The 21,933-nt window shown below is 47.2% G+C and overlaps 1 long non-coding RNA gene across 8 annotated transcripts; it reads right to left on the reverse strand.

Moving 5' to 3' along the window:
- Positions 1-9,586: 9,586 nt before the first annotated feature.
- LOC112669922 (uncharacterized) lies at positions 9,587-21,926 on the reverse strand. 8 transcript variants are annotated; one of them, XR_007405770.1, is made up of 5 exons: positions 18,188-21,926; positions 16,711-16,865; positions 16,080-16,191; positions 13,058-13,142; positions 9,587-12,842 (listed from the first exon to the last, which is right to left on the reverse strand). It is a non-coding gene; the product is annotated as an uncharacterized LOC112669922 (long non-coding RNA). The 8 variants fall into 8 exon arrangements; XR_007405769.1 differs by having other exon boundaries at positions 16,080-16,583; XR_007405772.1 differs by lacking the exon at positions 13,058-13,142.
- Positions 21,927-21,933: the final 7 nt, after the last annotated feature.

The following is a 21,933-nucleotide window of genomic DNA, read 5'->3' on the forward strand; positions in this document are numbered from 1 at the left end:
TCTTAAAATTCTTCAGTCACCTAGCCAGCTTCACCCTGATGTACTCTCTCCGGGATCCCCTGCCCCCCACACTTGTCCTCCCTCTCCACGATCTTCTCACTTTGTTCTCTCGGGGCAAATGTGGTTCTGCAATCGTTCAAAGCCCATCTTGGCCTGGGGGGGTCAGCTCCTCACAATAGCCATGATCCTCTAAGATGTCCTGCTACAAAAAGATAGTTTTCCCTCTGAAAAATTCCACTACTAGCTTTTAAACTGATTTTCCCTCCTTCCTACATATAGATAACACCGTGGAGACGTCTCCTGGCTCCCCCCTCTAGTAAACTGAGCAAATGAGCTCCAACGCAAATTTGCATCATCCACTCATCCAGGTTCTGAGCCAAACAAGTGCCTTAGAAGCATCAAAAACCCACCCTTAATGGCTATTGTTACTGAAGTATCCCCCCTGGGATCCCACTCCCCATCTGGCTTATTTGCTCATCCAAAATATAAATTTCTGAAGCACCTCCTACGAGCTAGGCACCCAGTGCTTGTCACAATGTTACATATACAACTCTCCCTTAGAAGGGTTTTTCAGAAGGCTCCTTAGAGGATAAAAAAAAATATTCTAGTATCTGGTATTTCTCCACACCATCTCCATGTAACTGCTAAACAGAAGGCCACCTGAAGGCCAGCTCAAAACCCCCAAGTCCAACTGTAAAGGCTTTGTGTCCGTAAGCGGCCGACTCTTGGTTTCAGCTCAGGTCCTGATCTCAGGACCACAGTGGGCTTCACGCCCGGTGTGGTGTCTGCTTAAAACTGTCTCTCCCTCTGCCCCTGACCACCCCCCTCAAATGAATAAATAAACCTTCTTTTTAAAAACCCAAAAACAAAACAAAACAAAACCTTTGTGCCAGCCATCTATTGCTGTGTAACAAACCACCCCAAAACTTTGTGGCTCTAAACAACAGTACTCATTTTGCTCACAGATCTGCTCACAGTTGTTGGAAACAGCCTGTCCCAGCTCCCATCACCATTACTGGGAGCCCTTGAAGGCCGGGCTGGGGGCTGGGACCATTGCAGGATCATTCATTCACGGGCCTGGTGGCCGATGCTGGCTGTCGGCTGGGACCTCGGTGGTGGCAGGAACACCTATGGCCCAGCTGCTGGAGTCCAGCAGAATCACTGTGCTGTGCTCCATTCAAAGGAAGCCCACATTCCCCTGAGAAAAAAATTAGATTCCACCTTTTGATGGGGACATGTCAAAGAACTCCGGACGTGTTTGAAAGCCCCATGGCCTTGGAGAGAAATGTTGCTCATAACTGGGCCGCATAATCCACAGGAAGCTTCTCCAACATCCAATTTTCCCCAAAGATCATGGCATCCTGCAGCTTGTAGCTGTCTCCCCTCCCTCCTCCTTGTGTCTCCCCCTTCCCACCTCCTCCTCCTGCCTCCCAACCCCCTCCCCTACTCTCTCCCTTTCCCCTCCTCATCCTCCCTCTCCCTCCTCCCTCCCCTTCTGCCTCCCTCTCTTCCCTCCCCTCCTCCCTCCCCTTCTGCTTCCCCTCCTCCCTCCTCCTTCCCCTCCTCCCTCCTCCTTCCCCTCCCCTACTCTCTCCCCTTCCCCTACTCCTCCTCCCTTCCCTCCTCCCTCCTCCTCCTGCCTCTCCCTCCTCCCTCCTCCTCCTCCCTCCCTCTCCTCCTCCCCTTCTGCTTCCTCTCCTCCCTCCTCCTCCCCTACTCTCTTCCCTTCCCCTCCTCCTCCTCCCTCCCCTCCTCCGTCTTCCTCCTCCCACCTCCTCCCTCCCCTTCTACCTCCCCCTCCTCCCTCCTTCTGCTGCCTCTCCCTCCTCTCACTTTCTCCTGCCTCCTCATCCTCCCGCCACCTCCTCCCTCCCCTCCTCTCTACTCGGATGGACAGATATCTGATCTTCCTCACTCTGCTCCCTTGGTTCTGGCTGCCACAGCCCCTTTTGCAGCAAGTTACACTTAGAAGCCCATGTTTTCCTCTTCCCTGTGCCCTTCACTGTCAGTTCCCTGGAGGTAACCAACAAAGGCTTCCCACCTAGGGGAGGTGGGAGGGAGTGGGTTGTCGCTCTTTAATATTTTTCATGCTGACCCCTGAACAACATGGATTTGAACTGCGTGGGTCCACGTATACGTGGATTTTCTTTTTATAAATACAGTAGAGCACCGTGAATGTATTTTCTCTTTCTTATGATTTTTAATAGCATTTTCTTTTCTCTGACTTTATTGTAAGAAGACCGTATGTAATACATATAACATACAAAATAGGTGTTAATCGATTGTTTATGTTGTCAGTAACCTTCCACTCAACAGTAGGCTATTCACAGTTGAGTCAGTGGGGAGCCAAGAGCTACCTGTGGATTTTTTACTGCGTGAGGGGGTTAGGCACCTCCAAAGCCTGTGTTGTTCAAGGGTCAGCTGTATATACCTATGCATGTGTGTGTATGTATAAAACAAATTTAAATATTTGAAAATAGGGCAGCCCCGGTGGCCCAGCGGTTTGGCACTGCCTTCAGCCTGGGGTGTGATCCTGGAGACCTGGGATTGAATCCCGCATTGGGCTCCCTGCATGGAGCCTGCTTCTCCCTCTCCCTCTGTCTCTGCCTCTCTCTCTCTCTGTGTCTGTCATGAGTAAATAAAAATAAAATCTTTAGAAAAATTATTTGAAAATAAACCCAAAAGTTCACACAATAATTATGTTTGCAAGTTAAGCCAGTATTTTGGATAGACTAGACATCTTTTTTTTTTTTTTAAGATTTTATTTAATTTGAGAGAGAGTGAGCACAAGCAGGGGGAGGGGCAGGTCCCTGCTGCAGGCTCCCCACTGAGCAGGGAGCCCGACACAGGGTGCGATCCCAGGACTGCAAGACCATGACCCGAGTCAAAGGCAGACGCCTCACCGCCTGAGCCACCCGGGTGCCCCAACTAGACATCGTTGTATGCACATAACCCATGAATATAAATAACTGCACCTGCACAGATAGGGAGAGGGCACACCAAGGGAGACTTTAATGAAGATCCTGTTTGCAGAGGTACAGGCAGCATGGAGAGAACCAGAAAAGGATGTTGAGACACCCAGGGGCCAGCCATAGCAAGAAGCCACTACGTCCCCTCAATCACTTGTTCTCCAAGGCAGTGCGAGTGGGAGCCAGGAAGAGGGGCCCCTGCTAGACGCTGTGGCCATAAAAGGAACAAGAAGAGCAGAGAAGCGCATGGCTTGAGAGGCCCCTCTACCTCCCTTGTAGCCTCTTTTATCTCCCACTGGTTCTCGCATTGCCCAAACCAAGCAGAGGCCAGAGGGCAAGGAAGCCCAGGCAGCGACAGTGTCCAGACACGGAACACGCTGAGAAGGTCAGAGACGGAAGAGCGGGAAAGTGGGCAAAGCCAGTGCAATCCATACAACGTGTCACAAAAATGAATAAGATCATCTTCTGACGGCAGCTCTTTCAAACTGTACATATATTGGGAGTAAAAGATGGGGGGCATATATGCAAACAATCAAGAAAAATAGACATTGACAGTCATCAGCATGACAGCCGCTCTTAATTACATGAGCTAATGGAGTGGGATTCCTGGCGTGGCTGACTTACTCCAAAGTAATTTATATTTGGCTTGGAACGCAGAATGGTTTTTATAACAGATTTTTCTAATTATGTTTTGCTTGTGTTAATATGAGGATTTGATTCCTCAAGTAAATACCACCTGATCACAAAGCGGGATGGCTCGGAAGCACACTGAGCGCCAGGTGGAAGACAGGCTGGGATTTCACATTTTGCTGCAAACGATGCAAAAGTAAGTGGAAGGCTTCACTTTGGTTTCCCGGGGGCTGCTCTCTCCAGCTGGTTTGTAGACGCACAAAGGGCAGCTAGTGTACCTCATGCTTCTCCTGGGTTCACCAAAAATAATAGCACTCAAACTGCTGTGGACAAGCATCTCCTGTAGAAGCTGCAAGAATGCATATCCCTGGGCCTGCCAGAGCGCTGGGTTCCCTTGATCTGGATGGTGCCTAGGAATCTGAACTTCACCGAGCATTCCAGATCAATGTGATGCTGGTGGTCAAGGCATCACTTCTGGGGAAACACCATTCAAAGCGCTGGACACACTTCTGCATAAAGGAAGCAAAGTGGAGTAATAAGGGGCAGGGGGGAATGGTTTGGGGTCAGAGCTGGGTTCAAATCCCAACATTGCCATTGGTTAGTTGAGGCCAGTTTCCTTCTCCGTCATTTTCAAGAAGGGTAATAGGGATCCCTGGGTGGTGCAGCGGTTTGGTGCCTGCCTTTGGCCCAGGGCGCGATCCTGGAGACCCGGGATCGAATCCCACGTTGGGCTCCTGGTGCATGGAGCCTGCTTCTCCCTCTGCCTGTGTCTCTGCCTCTCTCTCTCTCTCTCTCTCTCTATGTGACTATCATAAATAAATAAAAATTAAAAAAAAAGAAGGGTAATAAATACACGTAAGGGTACGTTTGGAAATGATAAATGAGAAGTCAAGATCATGGCTAATACATAGTGGTGCTCACTATTTGTACCCAGAAGCATCTTGATTGAGTCTTTCTCAAGATAATTGGGTTCTGGGAGTCTTACCTTGGAGGACCTGAGAGGACAGCACCCATGAGGTCGGATGCCCAGCTCTGTGTCCTTGCGCTCACTGAGCACCACCCTGAGATAGTAGATTTCATACATCTCATGGTTTTCGAGGCTCGCTCTCTCCTTGTTTCCACTCAGGAAATTATTATTCATCCTACAGCATATGGACAACAGGTTTTTCCCCATTTTCTCTTGCCACTGGCATTATACCATCCAACAATATGGTGTTAACAAAAAATATTAAAACTAGCCATCTTAAATTTTTGGTTCTGGTTCATAATGTAACACAACGAAAGGGAAAATCTTTCGCACGGTCCCAGTGGTGCAGAAACATTTAGAAATGATTCTAAATATAGACTCCAGATGACAGACTGGTTGTTTTATGTCATTCTGTGATTTCTTTTTCACAGCATGTTCTATGTGCCGGCATAAAAAATTTTAATGAAGTCAGAATGCTAAATTTAAGTGAACCTTTGCTCTCGTTCATTGCAAAATACAGCTCATTGCCATTTAATTGGCTGTGCATCTTGGCATCAGACTGGCAAGCAGCAAAACAAAAACCAGACCTCATAATGCAACAATCTTGATGATACCCAGATTTTAACTATCACTCTGGGTCTTTCCTAATCGTTTATGTAATTGACCTTCAGTGAATACACGCAAAAAGTGTTTTCAATTGTTCCTTTCAGATCACCCTAATTGGATGTGAGTCTGTGATAATATATGACTTGAGGAATAGTTTACATAATCTAATTACTAATCCTTGATGATATATGATAAACTCCAATTTTTTTTTTTTTGGTCAAGAAATAGCCTATGAACACTGCTTATTACAGGGAGTAAATTTGTACTGCAAGCTGTTCAACTAAGCCATTCAAAACGTTCACTTATAACTTGGGTACAAAATCTACAGTAACCTGTCAGTGACGATAAAATCTGAAGTAGCTCTACGAGAACTATGCTTCTCAAACTTAGTGGTACATAAAAAACCACCCAAGGAGACCACTTCAAAATGCAGGGTCACCCAGGGCCACCCACGGAAAATCTGATTCAATAGCCTCTAGGGCGAGGGAGAGATGAAAACAGGAACATGGATTTCGAACAACTTCCCAGGATACTGATGTAGCTAGCTGAGGACCAGTTAGTCCATTTCTCCTGGAGGACCTGCCCATTCCCTCACCTCTGGGCAGACTCCCAACCTTGGCATCCTTCTCTGGCTGGAGGCAGGTGTGTGACTAGGATTAAGGAAAGTTCTTTCAGCTCCTGAACTTCTCTTGGCCTGACCACGCAACAGTCTAATAACACACAGGGTCAATTTATGAAAATCCAGCAGGCTACCTATGTCAAGGATTGCTCAGAGAGGTTAATACCAGATGCCTTGGGACGCCTGGATGGCTCAGCAGTTGAGCTTCTGCTTTTGGCTCAGGGCGGGGTCCCAGTCCCAGAATCGAGTCCTGCATCGGGCTTCCTGCGGAGAGCCTGCTTCTGTCTGTGTCTCTACCTTTCTCTCTGTGTGTGTCTCTCATGAATAAATAAATAAAAATTAAAAAAAAAACAGATGCATTTAGGGCCAAATAAAGATGTACCATCGTATGTGTTCTTTGCTTGATCCTCACTACCCTACAGAGGGAGTCTTAACCATATTTTATAGAGAAGGAAACTGAGGTGCAAGGAAGTCAGGGTACTTGGCAAAATTCACACAAGAAAGGTGGAAAATAGGTCTCTAAGCCACGTCTTCAATCTTCAAATGCGTTCTCTCCAGCTCCTTGTCAAGAGTTTGGTTGTATTGGCAGGATATGTGGAGGTGGGTTAAGCATTTTACATAAAAAATAAACTAATTACCTCTCGGAATTAATTTTCTATGCCAGAGGAGATTACTCTGCATTCACAGAATAGCAGCTACACAGGAAATGATTAAAATTCTCAGAAAACTTTCCCTCAGTGTCTATCTTCAGACCTTTTACAATGCTTCCACCTTTTGGTAGGCGTGAAAAATAGAAAAGTGAGTTGAATCCCAGTTTGCCTCGGATTTTCAAACCCTCTTTGGATGTCCCAGGGTCCTGGGGCTTGGTCCCCTGGAGCTGGGTGGAGTCACTGCTGGAATTATTTCCTAAGGGATCAGAAGAGGGATCCTCACCAAGCCTCACTCTAGAATCTCCTTTTGACTTTTGTAGTTTGGATGGTTTTGTAGTTTTGATGGTCTGCTCTATCATAACAAAATACCATACCATTCAGTTTCCGGTGAGAGCACACTTCCTGGTTCCCAGACAGCAGTTTTCTGGGTGTCTTCAAATGCATGGCAGAGAGAGAGAGAAAGAGGTCTCTCTCCTCTTCCTCTTTTTATAAGGCCACCATTCCTGTCAGATTAGGGCCCCACACTTAGTACCTCATCTCAGTTTAGTGGTCTCCTGACAGCTCTCCTCCACTTACAGTCACTCAATCCCTTCGGAGTTAGGGATTCAACACATGAATTCTGAAGGGAATGCAATTCAGTTGGTAGGAGATGGAGTCAGTAATTTTCTAGGAAAGCAACCATGGAAAGAGGCAGGTGGGCAGTTTTCCTAACTCAAGACAGTTCTGTGTGAGAAGGTACTCTCCCAACCCCTTTGTGGAGAAAGGGATGGTGCATCAAGAAGTCAACATGTGGGGTTAGCAGCCCTCAGGCAGGGCATGAGAAATACTAGAATTTGGTTTCATAGTGTTTCAGGCAGAGCTGTGTGCAAATGCGTACCTATCTGCACATTTCCTGGGGAGGTTTGATTGTCACAATGGCCTCCCTGCTGGTTTTTGGACATACCTGGCCGGTTCGGGCCTTAGGGCTGCCTTAGTCTGGGTTCCCTAGGAGCAGAGCCTGAGACTGGGACTCTTGCACAAGGGATTTATTGAGGAGATGCTCCAAGCCTCAGAAGTGTGGAGGGAATCAGGAGAGGGCAGAGGAAGAAGTTAGGCAGACTGCAGTTTTAGGAGAAGTCTAGCCTGAGCCCACCCCATGGGGAGCTTGGGAAGGAACATACATCGCATCATGGAGATTGTCCAGCCCAGAGATTAAGGGCACTGGCACCTATCAGTCCTATCAGTTATCGGCCTATCAGTTATTGGCCACCTTGAAGGCCTCTCTGGGAAGGGAGGTCAGCCCAGGGTGATTCTCCAGAGAAGGGGACATCTGTGAACCTTTAGCAGCCAACACCCACCACAACAGGGGGCTGGGTGCACTGGCTGCTACAGAGCATTGAGTGGGCCCCTGCTGTCCCTGCTACAGAGCCTGCTCTAGCTGAGCCCCCTGCCCGAACGCTCTCCCCCCAGATAACCTCTTAGCTAACTCCCTCACCTCCCTCAGGGCTTTGCTAAAATCTCACCTTCCCAGTAAGGTCCATCCCAGCCACCCTATCGACCTGCAAACTGCACCCACACCCTCTCACTATCACCCTTACTCTGATCTACTTCTTTGTTTTGTCCTTAGCTCTCGTCACCCGCACATGTACATAATTTGCTTCTTTAGCATGCTCAGGGTTTGGGGCTTGTTTCTCCTTGTTAGAATGGAAACTCTTTAAGGATAGAAATACTGGTCTAGCCTTAGCACCTGGAATAGTGCCTGGCATATCTCTTGGCATTTAACAAATGCTTGCTGAATTAATTTGTTAAGTCTCAAAGGGGTCCTGACCCAAAGAAGAGAGAAGGTCAAGAGCCTTAAGAAACAGGTGATATATTGGGATGCCTGGGTGGCTCAGTAGTTGAGCATCTGCCTTCGGCTCAGGGCATGATCCTGGGGTCCCAGGATCAAGTCTCACATCGGGCTTCTCGTGGGGAGCCTGCTTCTCCCTCTGCCTATGTCTCTGTCTCTCTGTGTGTCTCTCATGAATAAATAAATAAAATCTCTTTAAAAAAAAAAAGAAACAGGTGATACACAAGGGCTCTAGCCAATCCTTAGATGTAAGGCTCTATACATCTACATCCCTACACCCCTGGGGCCCACAGGAGGGGTATTCCTACCTCCAGGAATACATGGGTGATAGCATTTTGGGCTATTTTAGATTTTGGGATCTAAATGAATGTAAAGTCGCCATGACAATGGGCCCTGTGTCCTGCCCAACACAGCTGCTGTCCTGGAGGACTTAAACTTCTACTTGCCCTTCTCAAATAACTTGATCACGAGTCTCAACTTGGGAAAACCATGCCCCCCACTGCACCCTCCCCCCATGATAACACCTTATTTAGCAAAACTTCTCATTCAAAGATACATAATGTAACTCGCAGTAAACAGGAAGTGAGGCATTTTCACAACATCCTGGGCGGATGCTTCCCAAGGCAGGCACTCAGAAGTCCATGCGACCAGGTGGATACCCACATTCTATCTGCCTGACAAAAAAGAGTATCTTGGACAAATCCTGAAAAACATATTTTTAAAAAATCAAGTCTTCCTGGCCTTCCCCCCACAAGCAACACATAGGAAATTGTTTACTTGCCGCCTGGACAAGATGGGCAAAGAATGTAGACAGGTATTACCCCAAAGAGAATGGATGAGGAATACATATAGATGAGAAAATGTTCAATTTTAGCAAAGAAATGCAAAGCAAAACAACAGTCGGATACAATTATCATCTATCAAACTAGCAAACCTTTTTTCCTATGGCACTACCAAAATTGGTGAAGATGTGGTCACAACGAACGTTCTACAGCACAGATGGAAGGTACAGTGGTGGCAGCTGATGGAAAGTGCGTGGCCAGCTGTTTTCAGATTTAGCTATCTTCATAACCTCTAATCTGCTAGAGTTAGAATTCTACTGGAACCCTGTCTCACCAAAGTAATCTGAAATTCAGGGAGGGGAGGTCTTTTGAAACCAGCCGGAACTAAAATGGCAGGAAGAGAGAGGGAGAGAAGTAGATTCCTTGGGTGAGCTGGCAATTCCCTTAAACATTTTCTCTGGCTTAACTTTCTATAACAATGACGATTTTCTTTTCTTTTCTTTTTTTAAGATTTTATTTATTTATTCATGAGAAACACACAGAGAGAGAGAGGCAGAGACACAGGCAGAGGGAGAAGCAGGCTCCATGCAGGGAGCCCCACGTGGGACTTGATCCCCGGGTCTCCAGGATCAGGCCCTGGGCTGCAGGCGGCGCTAAACCGCTGAGTCCCCCGGGCTGCCCTTCTTCTTCTTCTTCTTTTTTTTTTTTTTTGAAAACAATTCTATCAAGAAATTGTACTTCTGGTAACAAATGTGTTTTTGGGTCTCTAAGGCATTTTAGAAATCCTCAGATAATTCTGTAACAAAAGGTCATTTGCTCTGTCAAAAACATTCTATTGACTCAGGCTGAAACGCCATTTGTTTGCATTTTTTTCATAAAACTTGACTTTGCCCCTGAGTCAGATAATGGATCTGAATCCAGCATCAAAATAAATAAGCCATTCCTCCTGGAATGCAGTCACCAACCATGGCAGAAACAGGCTTCAGAAAACATGGTGTGCGTGTCAGTTTGAATGAGTGTGAGTGTGTGTGTATGTGTGTACATGTGCAAGGACAAGTCTTGTCACATTTTCCCTGTGGCCCAACAAATAGAATGCTGGCATTTAGTCTTATAATTGGAATCGCTGATTTTGTGTACTTTTGACAGTTGAATCATGTTCTGGAAACTTTCCCTCCCCCAACATGGCTCTTCTTAACCTGGAGTCATGTTAATCACCATTTTATTCTCTAAGTTCAAAAATTCAAAATTCAAAATTCTCCCCCCAAAAAATAAACAATCCTCTGAATTCTCTTGATACTCTTTGTCTTTGAACTTCACTCACTAAAAATCAACCAAAATTAAAGGTTTTTTTCTACCATAGACTCATCAACAATGATTATTTTATTTTTCAGAGGAAACAATCACTAATTAAAAGAAAGAAAGAAAAAAAGCTTTGGCCCGTGAAACAAGCGGTCAGTCGAATTGGGATTTGAAGATTTCGTGTTTTGAGTTTTAGCAGGAACACTGCTTGTAGGGTTATCAGCAGTTCTCAGGTTTTGGAGGTGGTGCTTCTGTAGCAGAGACCTTCCCTTACCACCCCATAAAAATATCCACCCAGACTTCATTTACTTTGGAAAAATGAACAGAAATGTGCTATTCAGTCACTGGAAGGTAAAGCCAATCTGTACTCATGGATCTCAGGGATGCTGTGAAATCACCACAAATGGGAATGCAGGGTTGCTGGGGGAGGGGCAGAGAAGGTTCCACAGACTCCCCCCACCCCTGTAGGAGACCTGCCTTCTAGGCCTTGCCCAGAGGTCACCTGGGGTGTGGCAGGGAAGGCAGGCAGCCACCCACCGCCACGCTGTCGGTGAGGGGCCGTCACCTCCAGGGTCATGAGTCAGGGCCCGAGGAAGGGCACAGAGAGCCCCTTTCGCTCTGCCAGGAGCCCCCCGCCCCCTCCATTTAGGACCAGGAGGAGCATCCCAGGGGCTCATTTCCTCACATCCTGGCAAAGGCAAGCAGGTCAGGGCAGGCATTTTCTGCTTTCAATCTCTTTGATGGAATTACGTCTAAGGGGTTTTCCTGCTCGAAAGTTCTAAATTTCCATTTTAGTCAAGGCTCTCTGCTTACAAGAAGGGAAACCAGCTGGTGAAGAGCAGGCCCCGGCGCTGCGAACAGGGCGTGGGTGGTGGGCAGCTCTGCCCCGGCCCTGCTCTCTCTGGACGCTTCCTCTGCTCACCTCTTCCTCGCTCCTGTCCACAATCGGCTCTTCTGCCCATGCCTGGCCTCTCTGGCTTTGCCTTGTCTTGGCACGGCTGCACCTGAGACGCTGAGGTCCAGCTCCCCACACTCAAGCCCCCGGAAGAGGAACGTGGGCCCGCGTGGGTCAAGTGTCCATTGCTGGTTCAAAGAGAGAATTGGTAGAAGGGTCCAGTGGTGTGGTAGGAGCTCAGCCACCAGGCCCGTGATGGGTCAGAGGGAAAGGGAAGTGGACTCGGGGAAGGGCAGGACCCCTCAAAGGTCTCCAGCAGTTGGCAGCTCCTTCCTCCCTCCCCAGCCTTCTCCTGGCCCCTGGGTTTTATCACCACCTCCTCTGGTACCCTGAGCATCCCATGACAAGGAGGACTAGACATGAGAACCTTGTTGACGGAGATGCCTGTAGGGGAGGGTGGGGGGACGCTGGCTGAGGCTAGTCCTCTCAGGGCCGACAGAGAGTCTATCTTCACCAGCTCAGGCTCTAATAACAGGATACCATAGATTGGGGGTGGTGAGGAGGGCTTAAACAGCAGACATTTATTTCTCATAGTTTTGGAGTCTGGGAAGTCCAAGATCAAGGTTCCAGAGATTCTAGGTCTGGCAAGAGCCTTCTTCCTGGGTTGCTGACAGCCATGGGGAGAGAGAGAGATCACCTTTCAGGTGTCCCTTCTCTTTAATATATTTTTTTAGTTTTATTTACTTTTAAATATTTATTTGAGAGGGGAGAGAGAGGGAGCAAAAGTGCACAAGTGAGGGGATATGGTAGAGGAAGAAGCGACTCCCAGCTGAGTGGGGAGCCCGATGTGGGGCTCAATCCAAGGACCCTGGGATCATGACCTGAGCCGAAGGTAGACGCTTAACCAACTGAGCCACTCAGGTGCCTCTTTTAAGTTTTATTGAAGTAATCTCTATACCCCACATAGGGCTCACACTACAACCCTCAGATCAAGAGTCTCATGCTCTTCTGGCTGAGCAGCCAGGTGTCCCTCTCAGGTGTCCCTTCTTCTTTTTTTTTTTTTAAACATTTTATTTTATTTTATTCATAAGAGAGAGAGAGAGAGAGAGAGAGAGAGGCAGAGACACAGGCAGAGGGAGAAGCAGGCTCCATGAAGGGAGCCCGACGTGGGACTTGATCTGGGGCCTCCAGGATCATGCTCCAGGCTGAAGGCAGCGTTAAACTGCTGAGCCACGGGGGCTGCCCTCAGGTGTCCCTTCTTAAAGGGCACTAATCCCACTCAGGAGAGCTCCACCCTCGTGAACTTCCAAAGGCCCCGCCTCCAAACACCATCACACTGGGGGTTAGGGCTTTAACACAGGGATTTCAGGAGGACACATTCAGTCCCTGACAGCACCCTGGAGGCAGAAGAGGAGTCTCCCCCTGTCTCAGGAGTGTCTCCGTGGGGCTCGGTCACTGGCTGGGGCATCCGAGGGAGCTTGGACACAGCTTAGGTGTGGTGGTGGATCCAGAGCACAGAGGCTGGAGGCACACGTTCAAAGGTCAACACACAGGCCCTTTTTTCATTTAAAAATGCCAAAACTCCTTAGTCTGAAGGCTGTAAGAAAACAGAAGGCAAACTAGATTTGGTGCATGGGCCATATTTTGCCGATCCCTGGTTTAAATTGCAGGTTAAGGTTTCTGTGGCTTGCGGCTGACATCCTCCTAGTATGGTTGCCACCACGATGCTGACTTACGACTGCCTATCATTCTAATTCCCAGTGTAAATTCATCCTTGACGCTCAGGCTTGCTTACAAATCTGCAGACCGTACCTTACTCTCTTTCTTGCATGTATAAGCTGGTAACTTGAGGGTAAAGTAGCAGGTGTAGAGGGGGAGTAGGGCTCCTATAACAGACCTGCAAGGACAAAGATACACTTACCGTTTAACAGGTCACAGGAGAGACCCTAGCAAGAATCAAAGACCTGTCTGTGAGATACTTCTCCCCATGCCCTTGTCCCGAGCACAGCGGGAGGTCCCCTGATTCTTGCCTCCAACCCACACACACACTCCTAAGAGAGGAAATGGAGCTGGAAATGGTTGAAAAACAACCTTCACAGGGGTGGAGATCAAGTTGGACCCCCAAGGAGACAGGGCATTGGGAGAAGAGAGGTAAAGAGAATTAAAGAAACTGGAAGGAGGGAGGGAGAGAGACAGAGGCAGAGGGAGAAAGTGACACACAGAGAGATTGGGGACCAGAGGGCGTGGGCCACTTTGCACACGAGGGTGTGATCAAGTGGTGCACCACTAATGTCTAGACCCTTGGGAGACTTCAGAGGCAGGTTGGAAAGACCAGAGGAGCCCTTTCCAAATCTCTAGTTCATTGAGATTCTGCAAGGGCTGGACTGGATCACTGGTAGCTGCAGCGGAGGGCGATGAAAGGTTTTCGAAGATCCTGCATCATTCTGGCTCCATCGTTCTGCCCTGGACTGGACAGCCCCACACTCCCCGGGAAGCAAGGGAAGTCCTGGGGTTACCCAGGGAGTTGGAGAAGCCTTTTGTCCGCATGCAGTCTTTGACAGGATTAGGGAGCTCTGCAGTTTAACTGTGGGAAAGCTTAAGAGACCAAGACCCAGGGCATTAGATGGGATAGAACATTTTCCTTATCGAAAGAAGAGCTGCAGGGATGAAATGTTGGAATGCCTGTGAGTCACACACCACAAAGGGGTCAGCCCTGTGCCCCATCTCTGTGGGGCACTGCGTCCCTGGCTGGTCCTCCTTATTTGGGGATCTGCCTCCCGGAGGCAGTGCTTGGGCACTGGGATTTGCAGAACAGACTGCTATTTCAATTTTAGGTCTTTTTATTTTTTTAAGGGTTTTATTTATTTATTTGACACAGAGCACAGGCAGGGGAAGCGAGAGCAGGAGCGGGAGAAGGAGAGGCAGGCTTCCCGCTGAGCAGACAGCCTGACGGAGGGGCTTGAAAACCAGGACCCCAAGATCATGACCTGAGCTGAAGGCAGACACTTCACCAACTGAGCCACCCAGGGCCCCCCCCCAACATTAGGTCTTTTTTTTTTAAGATTTTATTTATTTATTCATGAGAGACACACAGAGAGAGAGAGGGAGAGACACAGGCAGAGGGAGAAGTAGGCTCCATGCCGGGAGCCCGGTGGGGACTCAATCCTGGGTCCCCAGGGTCAGGCCCTGGGCGGAAGGCGGCGCTAAACCCCTGAGCCGCCCGGACTGCCCACTTTAGGTCTTTTTTTTTTTTTTTTTTAGGTCTTTTTAAAGACAAAAGGTTCACTTGATATCTCAGCAAAGATCCATATCTCATGACAAGCAATATTTACTTATTTACTTAGTCCGAATCCTACTCCCCTGCTGTCTGCTCTCCCTGCAGCAGCATTGCTAGGCCTGCACAGCTATTAATACCCCGTGAGTCACTCCCAACAGCGCCGGTTGAAATGGTGTCCCTTCACTTTCCGTTGAGGGGGAAGAGAAAATAGTTCTAACATATGGCAACAGTATTTTCCCATATTCCGGGTCTATCCTAATATTTCTAATTGTAACTTTTGGGTTATGAAAATTTCCTTTCACTGACAAATACTATTATTTAGAACAGAGATGAACTCACTTGGAAGTTCAGGAGATTTCAGATCCAGACACTTTTCCCCCCAAAGTCTGGAAGTGGGGTGCTGATTAACACCAAAAGTGCATGGTGAGAAGAGTGGTGTGTTTGTCAGGATTGTACAGGGGAAAGCCTGACTCACTGTCCACCTGTGGGAGCCCTACCATTTTGCCTGCCCAGCTGTAGTCCTTTCTTGGGTTTGTCTGATGTATTTTTTAAATTTTATTTATTTATTCATGAGAGAGAGAGAGGCAGAGAAACAGGTAGAGGTAGAAGCAGGCTTCCCACAAGGAGCCCGATGTGGGACTTGATCCCAGATCCTGGGATCACGCTCTGAGCTGAAGGCAGACGCTCAGCTGCTGAGCCACCCAGGCGTCCCTTGTCTGATGTATTAATCAGGATTTTTGGATGGCAAGCAAAAATAAAAACCCAACTTTTGGGGTGCCTGAGGGGCTCAATTGGTTAAGTGTCCAACTCTTGATTTGGGCTCAGGCCATGATCTGAGGGTTGTGAGATTGAGCCCTGAATTGGGCTCTGTGCTAGGCATGGAGCCTGCTTAGGATTCTCTCTCCCTCTCCCTCTCCCTCGGGCTCCCTGCTAGCATGCTCCTTCCTCCTGAAAAGTAAAAAAATCTAAGAAACTCTATACAATGTAAGCCAGTTTTAGTGAAATGCAAAAATATATGGGTTCAATTAACCGGACTGGGATAGAATTGGGCCGGGCTAGTTTCAGGAGTGGCTGGAACCAGGGGCTCCAATGCCATCAAGATTCTTGGCTTCTTGTCTCCTCTTCTCCTTGTGTTATTGCCCCATTTTCTTTCCAGACTAAACTTTTCATGAGACATTGGGTGGGGGGGCATGGTAGCCAGTGTAAGCTGATGCATATCCTCAGACTTCCCCTGTCTCCCAGATCCAGTTTAAAAATTCCTGTGGAGAAGAGTGATTAAATGCAAGGGTTTCTATGACCTCTCCTGGGACTCATCTGTGGCACGAGGGACGGGGAAATGCTGTGAATGTAGTCAGGAGGACAGAATCTGTTCACACAAGAATAGGGGGCTGGGCTGTCTACACAGAAGCTGTGTCTTCTATCTCCCTTCTTCTGAGAAGTCTCCTTCCCTTCCACCCAGGGGAGCCGTCCTAGAAGGCTGGTGCTGCCCCTCTGCCCCACTGATCGGTAGACATGGGCATCTGCTGGCCCACCACACCCACTAGCAGGAGTTTAGACCTGGGGCTGGGAGATATCAGCAAAGTCCGCGGCTTGCTTGTCCTGACAGGCTGTTGGAGGTGCCACGTCTTCACCACCCGGGTGGGAGGACTGCAAAACAAAAGGAGCCCACCTGCCAGACAAGAGGAAAAGGAAGTGGCAACTTACAGAGGGAAGCAGGTGCAAAGGGCTGAGCATTCTGATAGGATCTGCATCCTGGGTCCACTGATTCCTGGTGTCCAGCTGCCTCCCCGCTACCAGGTCCCTGCAACGCCCTAGATCCACAGCTCCCTTCCCTCTCCCTCAAGGAAGCTCAAATGGCACTTCTTAGCTTGTAATCAAAAGCATTCTGAGGGCGCCTGGGTGGCTCAGTGGGTGGAGTGGCCGACTCTTGGTTTCAGCTCAGGTCCTGAGCTCAGAGTCTTGGGATCAAGCCCCACGTTGGACTTCACGCTCAGTGGAGAGTTCGCTTGAGATTTTCCCTCTTCCTCTGCTCCTCCTCCCCGCAAAAATACATACATAAATCTTAAATAAAAAAAAAAAAAGCATTCTGATACTCTATCTCATGCTAGAAAAAAAACAAAACAAAACAAAAACCCAAAAAACAGCCACAACCCTAATGTGCTGACACATAGCCCAGCAGCATGGTTACCTGGGGGAGGTGTGTGTTCCTCCTGGCTGGCATCAGGGTGTCCGTTTGCCTCGAATGAATCCGAGCTCTGCCTCTTACTAACTTGATGACATGGCACAAGTGACTTGACCTCTGTGTGTCAGTTTTGCACTTGTAAAAGGAAATATTAACAGCACCTGCAATATGTAAGGTGAGAAAGAAAGAAGTTCAATCATGTAGAGCACAGTGCCTGGCATGTAAAAATCACTCAATAAAATATGGCTGTTAATCACAGTAGGAGACGGCGGGAGTGTCTGGGAGAAATTTAATCATCTCCTTAAAGATCAAAGAGGTAAACCAAGGGAGCTGACTTCCCAGAAACGTCCTCTCTAGGCAGGGGCCACATTCCCAACTTGTGAGATGTGCCATGTCAAACCCTCCAGCCACCGTTCCAGGACTTGGCTGCCAATATAGAGGAGGGATAACACAGACTTCCTCTAAGAAAATCCAGCTTTGCTATAAAGCTTGTGTTGGGGCGTAAGGAAAATACCCAGCTCAGACACTGCCACTGTTAAGATATAAAATCTAAAAAAAAAAAAAAAAAGATATGAAATCTAAGTGTCAACATATAAAGAGAGGACTGGGAACTGTGTGTGGTTTAATCTGGGTGCAGAGTCTAGGGATTCTTTATAATGAAATTTTCCTGTAGAATCTATATATATACAAACACAATGACACTAAAGAGAATAAAGAAAAGCCAAGGGATAAAAGTGTTAAGCAACACCCCCACATGCCTATAAGGGGCCATGGTTACTGCCATAAAAAAAGCAATATTTGGAGGGATCATTAGGATGTCTGAAAACCTATGTTGGTTGGCTTCTTGACCATCCTTTGGTTTACTCTAGCAGCTTCTATGTTTATACAGTAGACAGTTAACACAGTAACATGGTTAACTCCGCTTACTTTCACTTCTAGTGATCTAATTTTGGAAAGAGTTGAAAAGGAGTGAAAATAAAGAATTAAAGATCACCAGCAGTTTAAAACAAACAAGAAAGTATCTTTGAAAAAAGAATAAAAGCAAGAGAAAAAAAGAACAGGGAAGAGTCAAACCCTGGCACTGCCTCTTGGCCAGCCCATTTTTACTCTTTTTAAAAAAATATTTTATTTATTTATTTGAGAGAGAGCACAAGTGGGGGTGGGGGAAGGGGCAGAGGGAGAGGGAGAAGCAGGCTCCCTGCTTAGCAGGGAGCCTGATGTGGAGCTGGATCTCAGGACCCCGAGATCATGACCTGAGCCAAAGGTGGACGCTTAATCAACTGAGTCACCCAGGCAGCCCTCATTGTTACTTTATATCCCTTACAACCTTAAATAATGCACATTCAGATCTCCCTTCCTGAAAAGTGAGCTCTGTGATCAGGATCCAAGCCTGGGCCCTCTGTCTTCCACCCCTGTACCACGCCCACACTAGGACCCAACTGTTTGCACTTGCTGATTGAAAGATAAAGGAAATCAGAAAGACCTGAAGGGGAAGGACCAAAGCAAACAGGACAGTTGTCTGAAAGTTGGACTTGCAATCCATTGAATTGGAGCCATTGAATTGGATCTCGCAGATGAGGTGTGTAGGCATTGATGGTTAGGGTGAAAGTCTCTGGGAAGTTTTTGACAGTGGAGATGCTGTTACGTTAAATCTCATTATATTTAGCTTCAGTGATACTAGACTTCGCACAAAGAAGGTTCTTTGGTGAGTGATGCTTCTTCCTCTCTTCTGTGAGCAAAATTGTGCTACTACAAGAATCTTGGGCTATTTTGCTTCATCTTACTTCCATAACAGGCAGTCAAAAACCATTTCATAGATGTTGCTTTCCAGCAAAGCATGCTGAATCCTTTCAACACTCCTTACTAAATGGAGCAAAACCAAAAGCTTTTCTCCTCAGACTCATTATCTGTCTTCAGAATATTCAGACAACCTCATCCCCATCCAGGCATTCTCGAGTCCTGGGAATACACCTGGGGCCTCCACATCAAACATTGCTCTTCACCAGATTGCCTTCCTTTTTGTCTAATTTAGGGATTAACTATACATCACTTTATTCTTTTTTACATATTCTAGTCAAGTCAAACTGCGATATCAGCTGTAAGACACCTGACAATGGGGTACAGATGCTCGAGTCAGGAGCCTGTGTTTGAACCCAGGTCTTGCCACAGACTAGCCAGGTGTCCTCAGTGAAGTTATTTGGCCTTTCCATGCTTCAGATTCCTCATCTGGAAATAAGGATGAAGATGGTAACAGTATCTCACAATAACCTTACCAAGTAGGGGTGTTAGGAGGATTAAAAGAATTATAGTGCGTGAAGTAGTCAGAAGAGTTCATGGCTTCTAACACTGTAGAAGCGTTCATGCTTACTAGTTATCTCCCACAGAGCTCAGCACCCTGATGAATAAATGGTTTTATAAATACACATTCATTTTTATAACTTTTTCTTGCATATGTAAAGCAGGTGCAATGGGTAATCATTAGAAAACATATAAGATATAGAAAAAACCACAGTAAAATAAAAATGTGTCAATTACACACAAAAACGAAAACAAAACACACCAGCGATACCACCACCAAGAGTTTAAAACTATTGGTGTTTTCATATATTGCATTCATTGATTAAACAGCATTTACTGGGGCACTTGGGTGGCTCAGTCGGTTGAGCGTCCAACTCGTTTCAGCTCAGGTCATGATCTCGGGGTCATGGGATCAAGCCCTGCATCAGCCTCTGTGCTCAGTGCACCTGCTTCAGATTCTCTCTTCCTCTCCCTTTCACTCATTCTGTCTCATAAATAAATAAATAAATAAATAAATAAATAAATAAATAAATAAATAAATAAATATTAAAAAAATAAATAGCATTTACTGAGAGCCTAATATATAACAAGCTTCATGCTCTTGCTGGCTATGGCTATGTTGAGCAAAAAGGATACACAGCTCCTGCTGGGTTTACCATCTTGTAACTCTTGCAGAGTTTACCATCTGCTGGGGGGAGACACACCGTCATCAAGTAATGATATAACTACATGAAGCTGCAGCTGTGATTGTTGCTCCATAGGAGGTACACATGTAGAGACCTGACCTAGTTGTGAAGGTCTTTTATCGAAGGCTATGAGGCAGTGATTACTGAGCTGAGAATTAATGCATAGGAATTAACTTGAAGTCATAAGGTGCATACGACAGAAGCACAATAAATCCAGAGGCCCTGCTGTGGGAGAGAGTAGGGTGTGTGGAAAGGAGTAAAAGGGCCCACTGTGGCTGCAGTGTACTAGATAAAGCTGGTGGGTTAGGGAGAGGGCACCCCAAGCAGAGCTTAGTATCCTTAGTTTAGAGATTATCTTCTCTATTCATTTGACAAGGTTTGCCCATAAGGGGCCAAGGATGCATTCATTTCACATAAATTAGATTTACACCATACCCTGTTTTTATTAGAAACATTTTTTGAGGACAGCCCAGGTGGCTCAGTGGCTTAGCGCCGCCTTCAGCCCAGGGTGTGATCCTGGAGACCCAGGATCGAGTCCCAAGTTGGGCTCCCTGCGTGGAGCCTGCTTCTCCCTCTGTCTTTCATGAATAAATAAATAAAATCTTTTAAAAAAAGAAACATTTTTTGAGCAATAAATACACAATATTTAACCTCTTATTGTTTAAAATACAGGCTGTTTCCAATTTTCTATTACGAACAATACTATGACAGATGCTTCTGGATATGGACATTAGTCCAAATATTTAACACAAGTTTCTCCAAGTGGAATCACTGGTTCTGCAGACCTGTTAGCATGTTTTAATCATAATCTTGTCTGGAAAATCAGCACATTCAACCGTCAAGATCTGGTGCTATATGGTCTTTTGAGGTTGATGCCACTGTTATATTTGGAGGCATTTTCGGTGACTTTCAGAACATTGCTCTCTCATTTTCTTCAGTATATGAATAAGTTCCTTCGATATTTTTTTCTTTTTTTTTTTTTTTTTTTTAGATTTTATTTGAGAGAGCACAGAAGGAGAGGCACGGGCAGAGGGAGAAGCAGACTCCCTGTTGAGCAGGGAGCCTGAAGCCGGGCTCCATCCCAGGACCCCAAGATCATGACCTGAGCTGCAGGCAGGCCACCCAGGTGCTCCGAGTCTCTTGTATTTGACTTTTCCTTGTCCTTCCTACAAATTCAGATCACTCAGTACTGACTGCCAACGAAGTGTCTCAGGCTCCACAGAAGAGGAAAGGCTTTTTTTTTTTTTTTTTTTTAAATCTGTCCCTAAAGGAGACCCTGGACTTGAGCCACAGTGGATGAGAAGCCAGGCTCTGATACTCCTTTCATCATCCTCTGGCCTCCTACTTCGGGGGTGTTCCATTTTCACGCAGATTCACCAACTTGTTAAAGGTAAACGGAGTTCGGATGATTTGATCACACACCATTCCCGTTCTACTGAGTTGACAGCTGCTATCTTCTCAAGAGCCTGTCGTCCACGGACCATCTGCAAGATTTCCTGGCAAACCGTCCCCACCCTTCGATTACCTTCGAAGAACCCGTTTACCGTTAGGTCATATGGATCATTCCCAGGCTTCTAACCAGTAATAGAGTCGACCTAATGGTATTTTTCTTTTCTTTCTTTCTTTTCTTTTTTTTTTTTTTTTTTTTTTGGTATTTTTCTTTTAACGGTTCTTTGCATTCCATTTCTTCGTTGTAAAACACCTGTTCCCGAGGGCAATGGGGGCACTTTGCAAAAGTCTAAAGCAGCCCGACTTTTGCGGGCAGGAAGATACCGGGGGGGGGGGGGGGGGGGGCCAGGTGAAGTCAGGCTTGCGGTGACCCAGGCGTCGTGCTCGCTGCCTTCCACAGGTTATTCCTTTTAATCCTGACGCCAACCCTGAGGTCGGTACCATCAGGGCCCCCACTTCACGGGCTAGGAAACTGAGGCTCAGCGAGGCTGCTCATCTCCGGTGTGGGGAGCGGCTCCCCCTCCTGCTGGTCAACGGAAGCGATGAAGGAAAGGAAGTCCGACCAAGAAAAATATAAATCGGGGGAAGGCAGCGAAGGGAACGAAGCGTAAACCGACAGGCGGCGGCGGCGGAGACTCCAGCGCAGCCCGCACGCCTCCCAGCGGCCGCCTCTCCGCACCCCGCGCTTCCGGCCTCGGGCGCGCGTCATTAGCCAGCGCCCGGCGTCGCCCCTGGTCACGTGCGCGCGCGCGGCGTCAGACGTCGGGTGAGGAGGCGGGCTTTCCGGCCCTGACCC

This window comes from Canis lupus, chromosome 25 (assembly GCF_003254725.2).
Source record: "Canis lupus dingo isolate Sandy chromosome 25, ASM325472v2, whole genome shotgun sequence".
Taxonomy (NCBI): domain Eukaryota; kingdom Metazoa; phylum Chordata; class Mammalia; order Carnivora; family Canidae; genus Canis; species Canis lupus.